Source organism: Pongo abelii, chromosome X (genome assembly GCF_028885655.2).
Source record: "Pongo abelii isolate AG06213 chromosome X, NHGRI_mPonAbe1-v2.0_pri, whole genome shotgun sequence".
In the NCBI taxonomy this organism is placed as follows: Eukaryota; Metazoa; Chordata; class Mammalia; order Primates; family Hominidae; genus Pongo; species Pongo abelii.
Window position 1 is genome coordinate 95,738,562 of NC_072008.2, and position 20,527 is coordinate 95,759,088.

A 20,527-nucleotide genomic window follows, 5' to 3' on the forward strand; every position below is an offset into this window, starting at 1 on the left:
TGCAAGATTCTACACAAGAAGATCATGCCCAAGACACATAATCATCAGATTTTCTAAGGTTGCTGTGAAAGAAAAAATGTCAAAGGCAGCCAGAGAGAAAGAGCAGGTCACCTACAAAGGGAACCCTAACAGGCTAACAGCAGACTTCTCAGCTGAAACCCTAATGCCAGAATAGATTGGGGGCCTGTATTCAACATTCTTAAAAAAAAATTCAACCAAGAATTTCATATCCAGTCAAACCAAGCTTCCTAAGTGAAGGAGAAATAAGATCCTCCCCAGATAAGCAAATGTTGAGGGAATTCATTATCACCAGACCTGCTTAACAAGAGATCTTGAAAAGACCACTAAATATGGAAAGGAAAGACTGGTACCAGCTAATAAAAAGCCACACTTAAACACACAGACCAGTGATACTTTAAAGCAACCATACAAACAAGCCAACGTAATAACCAGGTAACATCACAATGACAGGATCAAATCCACACAAATCAATATTAATCTTAAATGTAAATGGGTTAAATATCCCCACTTACTTAAAAGGCAAAGAGTGGAAAGCTGATTATAAAAGCAAGACCCAATGGTATCCTCAAAAGACCCATCCCACAGGTAATGGCACTCATAGACTCAAAATCAGGGATGGAGAAAAATATACCAAGCAAATATGAAAGAAAAAAAAAACAGAGGTTGCTATTCTAATTTCAGATAAAGCAGATTTTAAACCAACAAAGATCAAAAAAGACAAAGAAAGGCATTACATAATGTAAAGCGTTCAATTCAACAACAAGACTTAACTATTCCAAATATATATACACCCAACACAGGAGCACTCAGATGCATAAAGCAAGTTCTTAGAGACCTACAAAGAGACATAGACTCTCACACAATATTACCGAGAGACTTCAACACTTTACTGGCAATATTAGACAGATCATTGAGGCCAAAAATTAGCAAAGATGTTCAGAACCTTTATTTGTCCTTTCTCGTGCTGCTATGAAGAAATGCCTGAGACTGAGTAATTTATAAAGGAAAAAGTTTTCATTGATTCACAGTTTCGCAGGGCTGGGGAGGCCTCAGGAAACTTATTTACAATGATGGCAGAAGGGGAAGCAAACACGTTCTTCTTCACATGGTGGCAGGAAGGAGAAGAATGAGCAAAGTGGGGAAAACCCCTTATAAACCATTGGATCTCACAAGAACCCACTCATTATCATGAGAACAGCATGGAAAGCCCACCCCATGATCTAATCACATCCCACGAGGTCCCTCCCCCAACACATGGGGATTACAATTTAAATTACAATTTAAGATGAGATTTGGGTTGGGACACAGAGTCAGACCATATCAGGACCTAAACTCAACACTGGAGCAAATGGATCTGATAGACCTTTACAGAACTCTCCACCCAAAAACAAAGAATATGCATTCTTCTCACCATGATGTGGAATATATGCTAAAATTGATCACATAATTGGGCACAAAATAATCCTCAACGAATATAAAAGAGCCAAAGTCATACAGAACACACTCTCAGAACACAGCACCATGAAAACAAAAGTCAAGATTATAAAAGTTGCAAATTAAACAGCATGCTCCTGAATGACTTTGGGGTAAATAATGAAATTAAGGCAGAAATCAAGAAGTTATTTGAAAATAATGAGAACAAAGATGCAAAATATCAGAATCTCTGGGACACAGCTAAGGCAGTGCTAAGAAGGAAATTCCTAGCACTGAATGCACACACCAAAAAGTTAGAAAGATCTCAAATTATCAACCTAACTTTACAACTGAAAGAATTAGAGAAACAAGAACAAATCAACCCCATAGTTAGCAGAATATAAGAAATAACAAAAATCAGATCGTAACTAAAGGATATTAACACAAAAAAAAACATTCAAAAGATCAACAAATCCAAGAGTTGGCTACATTGAAAAAAAATTACAAGATAGACTAATAAAGAAGAAAAAAGATCCAAGTAAACACAGAAATTATAAAGGTAATGTTGCTACTGACACCACAGAAATAAAAGCGGTCATTAGAAACTATGATAAGCATCTCTATGCACACAAACTAGAAAACCTAGAAGAGATGAGTAAATTTCTGGACACACACATCCTTCCAGGACTGAGCCAGAAGAAATTGATTCTCTGAACAGACCAATAATAACTTCCAAAATTGAATCAATAACAAATAGCCTTCCTACCAACCAAAAAAGCCCAGGATCAGAAGGACTCACAGCCAAACTCTACCAGGTGTACTAAGAAGAGCTGGTATCATACCTACTGAAACTATTCCAAAAAATTGAGGAGGAAGGACTCCTCCCCAGGTCGTTCTATGAGGCCAGCATCATCTAGATACCAAAAACAGGCAAAATACAACAAAAAAGGAAATTTAAGGCCAACATTTTTTTGTGAATATCAGTGTAAAAATCCTAAACAAAATACTTGCAAACCAAATCCAGCAGCACATCTAAAAGCTAATCTATCATGATCAAGTAGGCTTCATCCCCAGGATTCAAAGTTGGTAATTATAATAAACCACAAGATAATCATGTAGTTTATCTCAATAGACACAGAAAAGACCTTTGATAAAATTCAACATTCCTTCATATTAAAAATTCTCAATAACCTAGGTATTAAAGGAAAGTACCTGTGGTGGTTAATAGTGAGTGTCAACTTGATTGGATTGAAGGATGCAAAGTATTGTTACTGGGTGTGTCTGTGAGGGTTTGCCAAAGGAGATTAATATTGGAGTCAGTGCTCTAAAAGAGGCAGACCCACCCTTAGTCTTGGTGGGCACCATCTAATGAGCTGCTAACACAGCTAGGATAAAAGCAGGCAGAGGAACATGGAAAGACTAGACTGGCTGAGTCTCCAGTGCTGGATGCTTTCTGCCCTGAACATCAGATTCCAAGTTCTTCAGCTTTTGGACTCTTGGGCTTACACCAGTGCTTTGCCAGGGGATCTCGGGCCTTTGGCCACAGACTGAAGGTTGCACTGTCGGCTTCCCTACTTTTGAGGTTTTGGGACTCATACTGTCTTCTTTGCTCCTCAGCTTTAAGACAGCCTATTGTGAGAATTAACCTTGTGACTGTGTGAGTCAATACTCCTTAAACACCCTTTCATACATACATGTATACAATTAGTCTTGTTCCTCTAGAGAACCCTAATAGCATACCTCAAAATAATTAGAGCCATCTATGACAAACCCAAAGCCAACATTATAATGATTGGGAAAAAGCTGGTAGCATTCCCCTTGCAATCCAGCACAAGACAAGGATGCCCTCTCTCTGCACTTCTATTCAACATAGTATTGGAAGTCGTAGCCAAAGCAAGCAGGTAGGAAAAAAAAAAACAAAGTGCATCCGAATAGGAAGAGAGGAAGCTGAATTATCTCTGTTTGCAGACAACCTAATTTTATATCTAGAAAACCCCACAGTCTTGGGCCAAAAGCTCTTTCAGTTGATAAACAACTTCAGCAAAGTTGCTGGATACAAATTCAATGTACAAAAATTACTAGCATTTCTATTCACCAACAATAGTGAAACTGAGAGCCAAATCAGAAAGGCAATCCCATTCACAATTGCCACAAAAAAAAAAATGCCTAGGAATACAGCTAATGAGGAAAATGAATGGCATCTACAATGAGAATTACAAAACACTGTTCAAAGAAATCAGAGGAAACACAAATGCAAAAATATCTCATGCTCATGGATAGAAAGAATCAATATCAATAAAATGGCTTTACTGCCCAATGCAATTTACATATTCAGTGCTATTCCTATCAAACTACCAAAGACATTTTTCACAGAACTGGAAAAAACTATTTTAAAATTCATGTGGAACCAAAAAAGAGCCCAAATAGCCAAGGCAATCCTAAACAAAAGTAACAAAGCTGGAGGCTTCATGTTACCCAACTGCAGACTATACTACGAGGCTACAGTAATCAAAACAGCATGGTTCTGGTTCAAAAACAGGCATATAGCCCAATGGAACAGAATAAAGATTAAAAGCAAAAATTTACAAGTAGGATGTAATTAAAGTTAAGAGCTTCTGCACAGCAAAGGAAACTATCAACAGAGCAAACAACCTACAGAATGGGAAAAAATATTTGCAAACTGCACATCTGACAAAGGTCTAAGTACTAGCATCTATAAGGAGTTTAAACAAAATTACAAGAGAAAAACAAGCCCCATTAAAAAGTGGGCAAAGGATATGAACAGACACTTTTCAAAAGAAGATAGACATGCAGCCAACAAGTATATGAAAGTTCAATATCAATGATCATTAGAGAAATGCTATCAAAATGATGAGGTACCATTTCACACCAGTCAGAATAGCTATTGTTAATAATAATAATAATAATAATAATAATAACAGATGCTGGCAATCTTGTGGAGAAAAGGGAACACTTATACACTGTTGGTGAGAGTGTAAATTGGTTTAACCATTGTGGAAAGCAGTATGGCTATTCCTCAAAGAGCTAGAAGCAGAACTACTGTTCAACCCAGCAATCCTATTACTGGGTATATACCCAGCAGAATATAAAGCATTCTACCATAAAGACACATGCATGCATATGTTCACTGCAGCACAATTAACAATAGCAAAGACATGGAATCATCACACATGCCCATCAATGGCACATTGGATAAAGAAAATGTGATACATATACACGATGGAATATTATGCAGCTAAAAGCAAAAAGAATAAGATGATGTCTTTTGTGGGCACATGGATGGAACTGGAGGCTATCATCCTTAGCAAACTAATGCAGAAAGAGGAAACTAAATACTGTATGTTCTCACTTATAAGTTGGAGTTAAATGATAGGAACTTATGAGCACAAATAAGGAATCAACAGACACTGGGGTCTACTTGAGGGGGCAGGGGTAAAGGAGGGTGAGGAGCAGAAAAGATAACTACTAGGTACTGGGTTTAATACCTGGGTGATGAAATAATATTAACAACAAATCTTCTTGACAGGTGCTTATCTGTGTAACAAACCTTCACATGTACTCCCAAACCTAAAATAAAAGTTAGATAAAATAAATAAATAAATACATTTTAAGTAGCATCTGATGCAAAAGCCCTACATTTATTTGAATACAGAGAACAATCTTATATTTTTCAAAAGCTATGTGGTGGTTTAAATATAAATCCTATTCTTCCTTTTATTTATTTTGCATACCATAACACTTAACAACTGCTATGTTATTTTGTTTAATAAACATATTAATATTTGTTAGATTTTCAATTTAGTAAATCATTTAACAGTAAATGACAAGAAATGTAGATGAAAATTAAGCTAATATGTATTTTTACTTTGTTTTATTATTGGATGTCCTAGGATTCTACTTACAAGATATAAAATACGACCTCCTCAAAGATGACTGTAGTAAGGCTATAAAATACACTAAGCATATAAAGAATTTTTAATAAGAAGATTACTGTTCCTTTTTAGTGCTTTTGCTGTAGCCATGGAACTCATCTGTGTAAGTAAAGTAATGTTGTTCATAACAAGGTTTGGTTGTTCCCATAATGTCTGACTAGTCTGCAAGTTCAGGAACTTATAAATAATAATTTCCTAGTGGTGCACTTTTATAGAAACTTTGAATTTGGAATTAGGAACTACATCTACTCCCATTAAATGCCTTGAAATATGGCCTTAAACATTGTTTTAAATGTTAGACAATATTGGTCTATATTTGGCTTTTATATCATTATGTGAAAATATAATATCTATTATATTGGGTTTACCTTTGCAGTTCTGCAGTCTGTCATATATTTTTGTACTAAAAGGATATACATTGAAACCAAGTATTCATTATGACAAATGTTATATTAATATAATAAAAATTAAATAATATATGAAGAAAGAAAACTAACACTTGTTTTGCCAAACTACTGTTTAGACAATTTTGTCACCACATTGTAAAGTTTACAATATGCTTAATATTCCTAAAACATTTATTTAGTTAAAGGTCTCTCATAACCTTTCAATGGTTTTCTATTCTCTGTAAAGATAAATGTACTACTCTCCGCTATCGAGCCTTAATTTGCCCATTTGTACATATCTCTCACTGTGTAGAGCTATATCACCCCTTGGGATTTTCTGTGGTAAAATAAATTATAAATATTCCCTCTAATTATTTCTGTAAAACAGTAATTTTCATATTTTGCTCAGTGGAACCACAGGCCTCCATGTTTTTGCTGCAAGGATTCATTAAAAAATATAATACTTGCCACCAAACTGTCTACAAGAATGCTGCTATTGCATTATGTCTCATATATCAGGGTTCCACGTTACATTTGTTAAGAGAAAAAAAAAGAATCAAATTCTAAATAAAAGTTTGAAAACCAGTAAAATACACCATCAATACCATCAAATCTTCTGGTTTTTTTTTTTTTTTTTTTTTTTGAGACGGAGTCTCACTCTGTCTCCCAGGCTGGAGTGCAGTGGCACATTCTCAGCTCACTGCAAGCTCCGCCTCTCGGGTTCATGCCATTCTCCTGCCTCAGCCTCCTGAGTAGCTGGGACTACAGGTGCCCACCACCATGCCCAGCTAATTTTTTTTTTTTTATTTTTAGTAGAGATGGGGTTTCACCGTGTCAGCCAGGATGGTCTCGATCTCCTGACCTCGTGATCCTTCCACCTCGGCCTCCCAAAGTGCTGGGATTAGGGGCGTGAGCCACCGTGCCCGGCTACCATCAAGTCTTCTGAATTTGAATAGTGTTGCATAGACAAACTAAATGATTATTTGTGGAGATTTTTAATATAAATCTAATATTGTTTATCTTTAAATAAATTCATTGCTCTAAATAAACTAAGCCTCTTGGTATCTAATGCATTTTTTCCACTTCTATTTTCTTTCTGTTCTCTCAGTCACTTTCACTTTGTTCTTCATAAGTTCTACCATTTAAAATAGGCTCAGATCCTTCTTTTTCATAAAGCTTCAACGTATCATTCCCTCCAGTCCACAGCAGTTGCTCAGTATTGTAAATTCATAGCATCCAGTGTTTATCCCATTAACATCTCAATTGCTTGCAAATCACCTTCTGACTTTTTTGATATTGTTTGGTTATTTCAATGATTTTTAACAGTACTATTTATGTGTTTCTGCCTTGTTATTGTAAACAGTATTAATTTCTTTGAAAACATAAACCATAACAGAGCAAGTTTGCATTCTACTCCCTGCCACTGTCTTTTACATAGTTAATCCTCAGTAACTATAGATATGCTTTGATAATTTTAAAAATGTTTTAGTAATATAGTAAAAAAAAGAAACCCAGTAGGTCGAATATTTTTGGCTTCTATTTTAAATGTATTATGTCAAATTATGGATTAAAATATCAGTATAGTTAAACAATATTAAAAAGGGTTCATTATAGTTTAAATATCTTTTCATGTTCTGTGACAGTAAAACTGCATGAATACATGATAGTAGGACATAAAAGCTATCAATATAGGATGAACTAAAGAAAGTGAGTGGCTGTAACAAAATGGAAATAAATAAATGGTGATATGCTTCAAAAGTGTAAAAACTATGAATAATTTCAGCTGGGAGATATAGATAACTGGAATGATATGGTCCCCATTTATACAACATAAATGCTGCCCAAGCAGTAAATTAATGACTTTTCTTGAACCTACTGGGGAAGTACAATTTCAGGGTGAATAATCACCCCCAAATTCTGGAGAAAGACATCGTCAGTGAAAAAATAGGACACCAGCATTTGCTTGCCTGGGGTTTATGTCACTGTGTGCCACAAAAGTTGGTAGGCAGATAGAATAATACATTTTAATAAATAGCTAGTGGCTAACTGTGGGCTACTCTGAAAGTATAATGTTCCTAGAGTCTGTGGTTATGGGGAGTTCATAGATTTCTCCAAGAAATCAGTCACTCAAAGGAAAAATTGAGAAGAATCCAGAAAGGTTCGATAGAAAAGAAATCATCTTTTCAACAATTACTACTGGGAAAATTAAATATCTACATGCAAAAGAATAAAATTGAACCCTACCTCACACCATACATAGCAGTTCAATGAAAATAGATCTTAAAGTCAAATATAACAGCTTAAAGTATGAAATTCTTGGAAGAGAATATAGGAGAAAACTTTTATGACATTGGGTTAGACAAAGGTTTCTTGAATATGACATCAAAATACATGGAAAAAAACATAGAAATATTGGACTTCATTAAAATTAAAACCTCTTGTGCAGCAAATTATGACATCATGAAAGTGAAAGACAACTTAAAAAATGGGAGAGAATATCAACAAATTATATTTTTCATAAGGGATTTGTATTCATAAAATGTTAGAAAGAAAAACTTATGACAATAAAAAAGTCAAATAACTAAATTTAAAAATAGTCAAAGTACTTAAACATTATTACAGTGAGGAGGTACAAATGGCCAATGAGGACATGAAAAGATGCTCAACATCATTGGTCATTAGGACAATGCGAATCAACAGCACAAGATAGCACTTTACAACCACTAGAATGACTATAGTAAAAAAAGCCAAACAATAACAACTGTTAGCAAGAATGTAGAGAAATAGAAACTCTCATACATTGTTGGTGGGTGTGTGTAATTGTGTAGACACACAAAAAATGCTCAACATCATTTTCATCAGGGCAATGCAAATTAAAACAACAATGAGATACCACTACACATATATTAAAAAGGAGAAAAATCCAAAACTTGACAACACTAAAGGCTGATGAGAAAGCAAAGCAAAACCACTTCATTTGTTGCTCATGGAAATGAAAAAAATAGTTCAGTCACTTTTTGGAAATTTCTTATAAAGCTATATCTAGAGTTGCCATAATATCTAGCAATCCCACTGAAACTGTTTACCAAGTGAACTGAAAACTAATGTTGACACAAAAACTTTATTTATAATTTCCAAAAGGTGGAAATAACAAAAATGTAAATGGATAAACAGTGGTGCACTGTATAAAAAATGCTATTCAATAATATAAAAAATGGGGTACTAATTCAAGCAATAGCATTGCTTTTTCCTAAGTGAAAGAAGCCAGATCCAAAAGGCTAGACATTGCATAATTTTCATAATATAATATTATGGCAAAGGAAAAACTATAGTGATGAAAAACATGCCAGTTACTGGCAGTGGTTGAAGAAATTATATATATATCCTTCCCTGCTTTTTCTAGCTTCTAGTGTTTTCCAGCAAACCTTGGTGTTTATTGGCTTGTCGATGCATCACTCCAATCTCTGCCTTTGTCTTTACATGGTCTTCTTTCCCTTTCTGTGTCTCTGTGTCTCTTATTAAGACATCAGTCATATTGGATTAAGGGCCCATGCTTATGTCCTCACCTTAACTGATACATTTGCAATGACTCCTTTTTTCCAAATTAGTATGAATTCTGAGGTACTGAAGTTAAGACTTCAACATATGCATTTGAAAACAAAAAAGTTAATGTAGAACATAGAGCTAGTATTGGGAAAATACAAAATGAGCCTGGAAGATCTTGTAGTGCCAGAAACTAAGAAGGTGCTAAAAATCGAAAGAATGGGTCATGTCAAAATAACACAGGAACCAAACTTAAAAAGCTCTTGATGGCTGAAAGTTGAAGAAATTCGAGAAACAAAATAAGTAAAGTAGTACTGGGTTCTAGCCCAAAGTATAAAATAAATATGAGCCCATACTGATATAAATAAATATTTGGATAAAAAAATGAGGAAAAAAGATATGTTTCCCTATATAGAAAAAGTCTAAATAATTTATCTAGATACTTCCCTCTCTTTAGAGAGGCAGAAATTAACCGTACACTTTTTGAGAGTAGACCATACTTAGAAATTTTCTTGCAAACAGTACATCATGGAAAGGAGAGAAAAAAAGAATAACTATACAGTGGAGAAACTTGACAGAAGTACCTCATCCAGACAATCAAGGTTAACATTAACAGTGGTTTGGCATGTTGATTGCATGCAATCTTTCCATGTTGTGATGAATATGAAATTTTTGTGGTCTTCCTACTAAATACCCATAAAACAAATATAATCATTTAAAAGAAAAACAGCCATTTTTCAATTAGGGGTTCTACAAAATATCTCATCAGTACCCTACTCCTAAAATGTGTCAAGGTAATCAGCAACAAGGTAAATCAGAGAATCTGTCAAAGTCTAGAGATGTCTAAGGAGACATGCCAACTAAATATAATATATTATCTTGGATGGGATTTTGTAACAGAAAAAGTACATTTGATAAAATGTCTGGAGGTTGGTTAATAATAATTTACTAATACTGGCTTCTTAGTTTTGAGAATATATACAATGGCTACGGTCTGAGTTACACCTCCACTTGCTACAGTTCATGATGTACAGAAAAAACTTCAGGCGAAACTTAATATATGTAAAGAGGTAGCTTTAGGCTAAACTTTGTTTAACAATTCCCGTATTTTGGTCATCTTCTCAATTTTGAGAGATTGACAAAACTTTAGTCATTTATGTTACTATCACAATCGTAAATGTATTTATTTAATCTTGAAATCCACTGGAAAATAGCAGAACAGTAGGTTTTGTAAGATGGAAACAGGCACATCAGTTTTCTTTTCTCTTTTTTTTTTTAAGGCTTAAAGTAGAGTTTACCTCTTTCTGTTGGAATGAATGTCTTGTTTACAAGATAAAAATTAAAACCTGGTCTGTTCTAGGATCTATGCATTTCCTTAAAGTCTTAGTTAGATTATGTCACATTTAGCATGAGCAACTCCATTTTGTTTTGTTCTGGTTTGTTGGAGCCTAGTGCATGAGCTGAGTAAAAAATAATGTCCTCCTATGATTTTGTTTAAAAATTTTCCCCTTTTGGTCAGGTTCTCACTTAGGTGAGAGTTTGACCAAAACGTAAGGCCCTAGCGCCACTCTCGGTTACAATCATTTTGGGTTTCTGGTCTCAGAATTTTATTCATAGGTTATGTTGCCCTTATGGTCACACATTTCCTTCAGCTCTTGTCATTCCAGTTGAAGAGAGACCATTTGACATTCTAGAGATGGCTGTATGCAAATATTTAAAATATTTGAAAGAATACAGCACACCAGGGAGACTACAACTATGACTATTGGGAGTATAATACCAAGAGTTTGGAGCATGCTCCTTACCCAGGGTCCCCATAAAACATACCAACTAAATCAATAGATCAAAGAATGAGCTAGATAAAGAATCTATTCACTAAACTAAGTCTCTTCACTAATCCCTACAACTGAATCTATAATACTTGATGTGATGTATTTCTCTCGGAGCACAAGTGGCAGCAGCTGCACTGATACTTGTCTGTTTAGCCAGTAAGTAATCTAGAGAAATTCTAACATTTAGCATAACTCTCACAAGAGAATTTAAAGTCTGTTGTGTAACCATAGCCTTTACAATAGAATCTGCTACAGAGCCTATCATGAGGGATACATTTCTAATCATTGCCTTTTTTTACTCCAAATCATGGAAAAATTAAAACCTAGAACATAACTAATTATGAGGAAAATGCAAATCAAAACCACAATGTGATAACACCTTACTACTGCAAGAATGTCCCTAATCAAAAAATCAAAAAATAATAGATGTTGGCATGGATGCAGTGAGAAAGGAGCACTTTTTCACTATTGGTAAGAATGTAAACTATTACAACTACTATGGAAAACAGTGTGGAGATTCCTTGAAAAACTAAAAGTAGATCTACCTTTTGATCAAGTAATGCCACTACTAGGTATCTACCTAGAGGAAAAGAAGTCATTATATGAAAAAGATGCTTGCACAAGCATGTTTATAGCAGCACAATTTGCAATTGCAAAACTATGGAACCAGCCCAAATGCCCACCACTGAGTGGATAAAGAAAATCTGATATATATATTTATGTATTTATATATAAATATATATATATTATTTATATATATTATAATTTATATAATATATTATATATTATATATAATTTATATATAATAAATATATATTATGTATAATTTATATATTATAAATATATTTATATAATTTATATATTTATATAATATGAGATATATAAAAATATATTTATATATTTAGATATAAAATTTATATATAAATATATATAAATGTATATTTATATATATATTTATATATTTATAAATATTTATATGTATTTATTTATATATTTCTATATATTTATATATTTATTTATATATTTATATACTTGCATATATTTATTTATATATTTACATATATTTATTTATATATTTATATATTTATATGTATTATTTACATATTTATATATTATTTCTATATTTATATATATTTATTTATATATTTCTATATATTTTATATATTTATTTATATATTATATATATGTTTATATATTTATTTATATATTTATATATATATTTATTGATATATTGATATATTTATATATATTTATTCATATATTTATATATTTATATATTCATTTATATATTTATATATTTGTAGATATTTCTTTATATATTTATATATATTTCTAGATATTTATTTATATATTTATGTATATTTCTAGATATTTATTTATATATTTATTTATATATAAATATATGTTTATGTATTTATTTATATATAAAATATACATTTATATATTTCTTTATATATGAAATATATATTTATATATTTATTTATATATAAAATTTATGTATAAAAATTTTATATATAAAAATCTTATATATAAAATTTATGTATAAAATTTATATATAAAAATATTTATTTATTTATATATTTATATATTTATATTTATTTATTAAATAAATATTTTATTTATATATTATTTATATATTTAAATAAATATTACATATTTAAATATATAAATATATATTATTTATATATTATTTATATGTTTATTTAAATATATAAATATATATTCTTTATATATTTATATATTTATATATTTATATAAATATATAAATATATTTAAATATAGAAATATATAGAAATGTATATTTATATATTTATATATTTAAATAAATATTATATATTTATTTAAATGTATAATATATACATATTTATTTATATATAAATATACATATATAAATATTTATAAATATATTCTTACATATTTATAAATATTTATATATTTACATATTTACATATTTATATATTTATACATATTTATTTATATATAAATAGATTTATTGATATGTTCATATATTATATATAAATAGATTTATTTATATATTTCTATATTATATATAAATAGATTTATTTATATGTTTATATATTATATATAAATAGATTTGTTTATATATTATATATAAATAGATTTATTTATATATTCATATATTATATATAAATAGATTTATTTACATATTTATATATTATATAGAAATATATTTACATATTTATATATTATATATAATATACATATTTATATATTATATATAATATACATATTTATATATTATATATAAATATACATATTTATATATAATATATTTATATATTATATATAAATATATTTATATATTTATGTATTATATAGAAATATATTTATATATTTATATATTATATATAAATATATTTATATATTTATATATTATAAATGGATATAATATATATTTATACATTATAAATAGATATAATATATATTTATACATTATAAATAGATATAATCTATATAGATTATAAATAGATATAATCTATATAGATTATATATAGATATAATCCATATAGATTATATATAGATATAATCCATATATATGTTATATATAGATATAATCTATATATATGTTATATCTAGATATAATCTATATATATGTTATATCTAGATATAATCTATATATATGTTATATCTAGATATAATCTATATATATGTTATATCTAGATATAATCTATATATATGTTATATCTAGATATAATCTATATATATGTTATATCTAGATATAATCTATATATATGTTATATCTAGATATATATTTATATATTCATATATTTATATATCTAGATATAACATTTATAGATTATATCTAGATATAAGATATATTTATATATTATATCTAGATATTATATATTTATATATTATATCTAGATATTATATATATTTCTACATTATATCTAGATATAATATATTTTATATATTATATCTAGACATAATATATATTTATATATTATGTCTAGACATTATATATTTATATATTATGTCTAGACATAATATATATTTATATATTATGTCTAGATATAATATATATATATATTTTTTTTTCTATTTACTTTGTCCAATTTTTATTCACATCTAAACCACTATTATAAAAACATTAAAGAAAACATTTTAAACAATAAGCATTTACCCATAATCACAGCCCTCATACACAACTCATTTTGTTTTTCATGTTTCTTTCCAGTCTTTTCTCAAAAGCAGAGTTTTTAAAAATATGATAATCTTGATCTTGTTTTTTTCTTTTTTTTTTTAATTTTTTTTAATTTTTTAAATTTTTTTTATTTTTTTTAATTTTTTTTCTTTTATTATTATTATAATTATTATTATTATACTTTAGGTTTTATGGTACATGTGCGCAATGTGCAGGTAAGTTACATATGTATACATGTGCCATGCTGGTATATAGATTATATATATATAAGTATATTCATATATTGATATATTTATATATAAACATACAAATATATTTTTATATATTTATATATAAACATACAAATATATTTTTATATATTTATATATAAACATACAAATATATTTTTATATATTTATATATAAACATATAAATATATTTTTATATATTTATATATAAACATATAAATATATTTTTATATATTTATATAAATGTATTTTTATATGTTTATAGAAATGTATTTTTATATATTTATTTATATATAAATATATATTTGTATATTTATATATATTGATATATTTATATATATTTATAGAAATTTATATATATTTATATATATAAATTTATATTTATATAAATTTATATTCATATAGATTTATAGAAATTTATATTTACATATATTTATATAAATTTATATATGTTTATATAAATATATATTTATATATTTATATGTTTATATAAATATACATATTGATATATATTTATATAAATATACATATTGATATATATTTATATAAATATACATATTGATATATATTTATATAAATATACATATTGATATATATTTATATAAATATACTTATTGATATGTTTATATATATAAATATTTATTTGTATATTTATATATTTATATATAAATATTTATTTGTGTATTGATATACATTTATATATATATTTACAGTAGTAATCTATAGTAGTATTCCAAGGTGTGTATATATATATACACCAGCCATAAAAAAGAACAAAATAATGGCATTTGCAGCAACCTGGATGGAATTGGAGACTATTATTCTAAATGAGGCAACTCAGGAATGGAAAACCAAACATCATATGTTCTCACTCACAATGTGGGAGCTAAGCTATAAGGATGCAAAGCTATAAGAATGACACATTGGGCCAGGCGCGGTGGCTCAGGCCTATAATCCCAGCACTTTGGGAGGCCAAGGCGGGCGGATCACGAGGTCAGGAGATCGAGACCATCCTGGCTAACACGGTGAAACCCTGTGTCTACTAAAAATACAAAAAATTAGCTGGTCGTTGTGGCGGGCACCTGTAGTCCCAGCTACTCGGAAGGCTGAGGCAAGAAAATTGCGTGAACCTGGGAGGAGGAGCTTGCAGTGAGCCACGATGGCGCCACTGCACTCCAGCCTGGGTGACAGAGTGAGACTCCTTCTCAAAAAAAAAAAAAAAAATGACACATTGGATTTTGGGGACTTGTGTAAAAGGGTGTAGGGTGGCAAAGGATACAAGACTACACCTTGGATACAATTACACTGCTAGGGTGATGGGAGCACCAAAATTTCAGAAGTCAACACTAAATAACTTATTTATGCAACCAAATACCACCTGTTCCCCCAAAACCTACTGAAATAGAAAAATTAAAAATAAAAGAAGGATTCCATCTGCTTCTGTCGAGAAACTTCCCTGTTTAGCATTACCTTAAGTGTTCCAATGGATGCACAGTGCCAAGAGTGTGGAGGGACCCTTCTCAGTAGTGAGATTATGAACCTAAGTTTCAAGGTTCTGAAGTTTTGCTGCAGTGTGAATGGCAAGGATAGTCATTCTCTAATGCTCTTAGAAGATCCAGTCTTTGGGTTCTGGATTTTGAAGAGTTGATTAAGTCAGTGAACGATAAAAAGCTTTACCTTGTGAAAATATACGGTGGCATTATAATCAACTGTTGTATGTATTACCCTCTTGCAAAAGAAAGCTTTTATACAGCAAGAAAACATGCATTGAAAAGGACAATTGAATGAAATCCCTCTATAAATGTTTAAGTGTCTTACCAGGTAGCCAAACGTACCTGAAGTTTTTATTGTCTTCCCAGGAATATGGGTTTGACAAATCAAATATTGGTCATAAACTGTTTTAGCAATTTAGAAGTGACCACACCAATATATTTCATTTGGATTATTTCATCTTTTCCATAATGAGTCATGGAATGCAGAACCTTTAATAACAAAAGCTTTAAGGACTCAGGAAAGACAAGGTGGCTGTCTTGGTTCTCCAAGAGTCCATGCTTAACATCGGACTTATATCTGCTTGAATACCAGTTGTTTTTCCAATTTAGGTGCATAGCACTTATAACTAATGGGTTTTTATTGGTAATTTGACTGAGACCATGAAGTTCTTTCAGATTGTATATCTAAACAATTTCCATGTTGGTTGATTTAACTTGAAAATCTGGAAAAATATTTTCTTGATATTCAATTAAATTTTGTTCTACTTGGATTAGCAATTTTATAAACCAGTCAGTCTTTTAATTAAAGTTCCAGGAATTCTTAAACAGTCCAAATGATATGACTCTAAAGTTTCCAGAAATCTGTATTCAAGAGTGCTTTTCAGGGTCCTTTGCATCCTCTCATCAACCTCTTCAAAGACATCATATTCTAGGATTTTGTGTGCTTGTGAATTTTTCAGAAACTACATCAGCATTAAGCAATTTACTGTGGAAATGACTACAAATAGTCATAGTTAAAAACACAATTGACAAGGAAATTTGGTTATTTCTGTGGTCTACAATAACTTAACCTAATAACCATAATTCTTAATTGATTGATAGTATATAGTCAGACATATCCGAATTTTAGAAATCTCATACAATTTTGGAATATATATTAATAACATTCACTAAAATATAACCCAAAAAAATGTTAAACATCATTTCTTATTTTGACAACAATTTCCATGTAACTTAACATGTCAAATCATCCTGTTTACCTCTCTTTTGGATGTTTCGGGGGCCTGCTGTAGCATCCCAAAGTTAGTGATCAGAAAAGACAATTTTGAAGCTGAAATTTTATTTGGGGCAGACTATCAAATGTGTTAAAGGTTTAAAACACTTGAGAATTCCAGGTCACCAAAAGTCATTTATTTAGCCAAAATGATGACTCAAAACTTTTAAAAAGGCCAAAACCTTTACTCATTGATAAATGGAAGACTTAGATTTTCAGATAATCTGTCCCTTGTTTTTCCATTTTTTTCCTGTAGTTTACTCAAAAGGCAAACAAAATCTTTTATTATTTTTAGTATTACATGAAAATCTTATTCAATACAGAAAGCCAAATTTCATCCATGTGTTAGTATACTATTGTCAATCCCAATTTTTAATAAAACCTTATATACAAATCTATTCAATCTTAATCACTTTGATTATAAGGTGAGATTCTCATAAACCTTTTTATAACCCTTTACAAATTTTTGTTAAAGAGTAGATTAATGCTCTGAGAAAATCCTGTTGTTCTTTGTTGTTGTTGTTGTTGTTGTTTTTAGACAGTCTCCCTCTGCCACCCAGGCTGGAGTGCAGTGGCACAATCTTGGCTAAATACAACCTCTGTCTCCTGGGTTCAAGCGATTCTCCTGCTGCAGCCTCCCAAGTAACTGGGATTACAGTCATGCGTCACCATGCCCAGTTAATTTTCGTGTTTTTAGTAGAGATGGGGTTTCACCATGTTGGCCAGGCTAGTCTCAAACTTCTGACCTCAAGTGATCCACCCACCTGGGCCTCCTAAAGTGCTTGGATTTCCGGCATGAGTCACCATGACTTGCGCCCCTGTTGTGCTTTTATTCCAATGTTCAATTTATGGAAAAACCAAATGTTACTCCTTTAAATAGCCAATATTGTCATTCACAGAATTTCTTTTTACAAGATTAATTTTTTACAAACCTTCAACAACTTGCTCAAACATTTAGCTTTATTCTATCTTGCTAGGCAAAAATTTACATCCCAGGGCCTTCTTATGATCTTTTACTAAAAGCACATTTCACTTTCTTCACATACCTTGCACGTAAAACTGTTTTCTCAGTAGTCTTGATTGCATGTTACAATGTTAACTCTTAGCAATTTTTGTCTGTGGTAAAAAAAAAACCTGGTAAGTTATTTTATTGGAGTCCCGAGCTGTTAGAAGTTATTTTACTTCCTCTCATGTGTGCATCAAGAGTGGCAAGAAGACAAAATAGAGAAAAGCTATCCAGTTGACTGAAAAAAAAAAAATCTATGAAGAGAATAAAATCATAAAGGCCTTTCAAATATATGTGTAGCTTGGTGATTCACTTTTAATTAAGCTGAGTTTTAGCCATAGCCCTCTTTTTAAAAAGTCCTTTTAAATTTCTTATTACCCTACTTTAGCCAGGCCAGATTGCCAATATTTCTGGCTTTTAAACTTTACAAAAGGAACGTCACAGGTGAATTCAACAAGCCTTAACTAAGTTTATGACTTAACCATGAGTGTATGAGGTATTTTCAAAGAGGTGGTTAGCAGATTTTATAAGATCTAGAATCTCCAAAGATAGCTCAGAGAAAGGAAGATTCAAGAAGTGAAGATAGAGGTTGTTCATGGAGGGGCTGAGAATCAACAAGGGGCCAAAGTTACACAGATATCTAACCAGAAAGGACTCATTCTCTAAGCCAGGAATTGAACCCTGAACCTGGGTTGTCATGGTGAAAAGACAAAGCCTTAGCAACAAAGCTACATCGTTGGCAGTTCCCATTGCTCTTCCCAGAAGTGGTCTAGAGTAGCCAATTTTGATCTTGCAAAGGCTTTTAACTTCTTGAAATAATGTTTAGAGCTAACTATGACATGAACCCTAAAATTCTTATTCCCTGGATGGCAGAGACAGAGAGAAAGTACCACCACATGGTTACAAAGTCAAGCCCCCAAGGATATAAAACAAGACAAGATGGAGGCCTCATTCAGTTTCTTTGTTTTTTAGTTTCAGGGAACTGAAGCAAAATTTGTCACTGACCAGCTTGCTGGGCCATCTTAAATAAAAAGCTTATGTGGTCCTAAGCCCATGTTCTATCCCAAGTACCCCTCTTCATGACAGAACAACACAGAAAGACAAATTCATAGCACAAAGTACACCAGATTTGCTACAGCTTAAGACTAGCCTAATGAATCCTTTTTCTTATTAATTAAAAATGTGCAAGAGATAGGGATTTTTACCATTCCCACTACTGGTTTGCAGAGAGAGAGAGAGAGAGAAGCATTGCCTGCAGCAGAGTAGGGAAGGTGAGGTGCTCAGGAAGGTCAGAGAACGACCCACCCATTGCAGCAATACTTAACCAAAAATTCAGGTAGCTGCTTGTTGGTCACAAAGGGATCATTTTCAGCGTTCCCATTAGCTCTCATGTTTCCCTATTTGGGGAGCAAAAGTTCCCCATGTTCCATGGTCCTGTACATGCCTAATCCTGCCAACCGTAGCAGCCATCAGAAAAGAGTGCAAGGCAGATTTAATTTTTTTAAAATGAATTAGTTGCTTAAGCTTTTTATTTTCCTTCCATAAAGTTTTAAAATAAAAATACTAGAATCTTTTTAGGAGCTCCTGCATATCAATAGGTATCCCTAGATGAGACTAATTTGGGAGTGCCTATTTTCAAATGCACTTCGGTGCTGTGTTGTTAATTTGGAACGTTCCACTGTAAATGATCTTTATTAAGATTTTGTCATTTCTGTAAGACTTTGCTCCTTCCAGGGCCTAACACTTGTCCATGTATAAGCCGAAAGAAGCTCAGTTCTTCAGAAATTAAGGATCCCATTTTTACCTAAAACACTGGCTTTGCTCTCAGGTTCTGTTGATTAACTTAGCCAGCCATTTTTTCCAACCTAAGCGTGCATGAAAAATGAAACAAAAGGGTAGAACACAAAAATCCCTGAGAATTTCCAAAAGCCAAATTTTATACCACCTGCAATATTACTATTTACTACCTGTTTCTTTCTGACCCAGTCAGATGTAAAAGGCCTCTAACTGGATCCAAGCCAGTTAGTTACTGGATCTGATCTAATCAAGGAACCAGTTCAGTTTCTGTCGTGACTGCCGGACCCAGTTTGGATCAGAAAATTGTTAAAAGAAACTTGGAGAGCTTAAAACAAGAATTCATGGAGCTTTGGAATCCAAGAGAGAACTTACCACAATCCACAGCTGCTCTGAGAGCTCGAGCGATGGGCACGACAG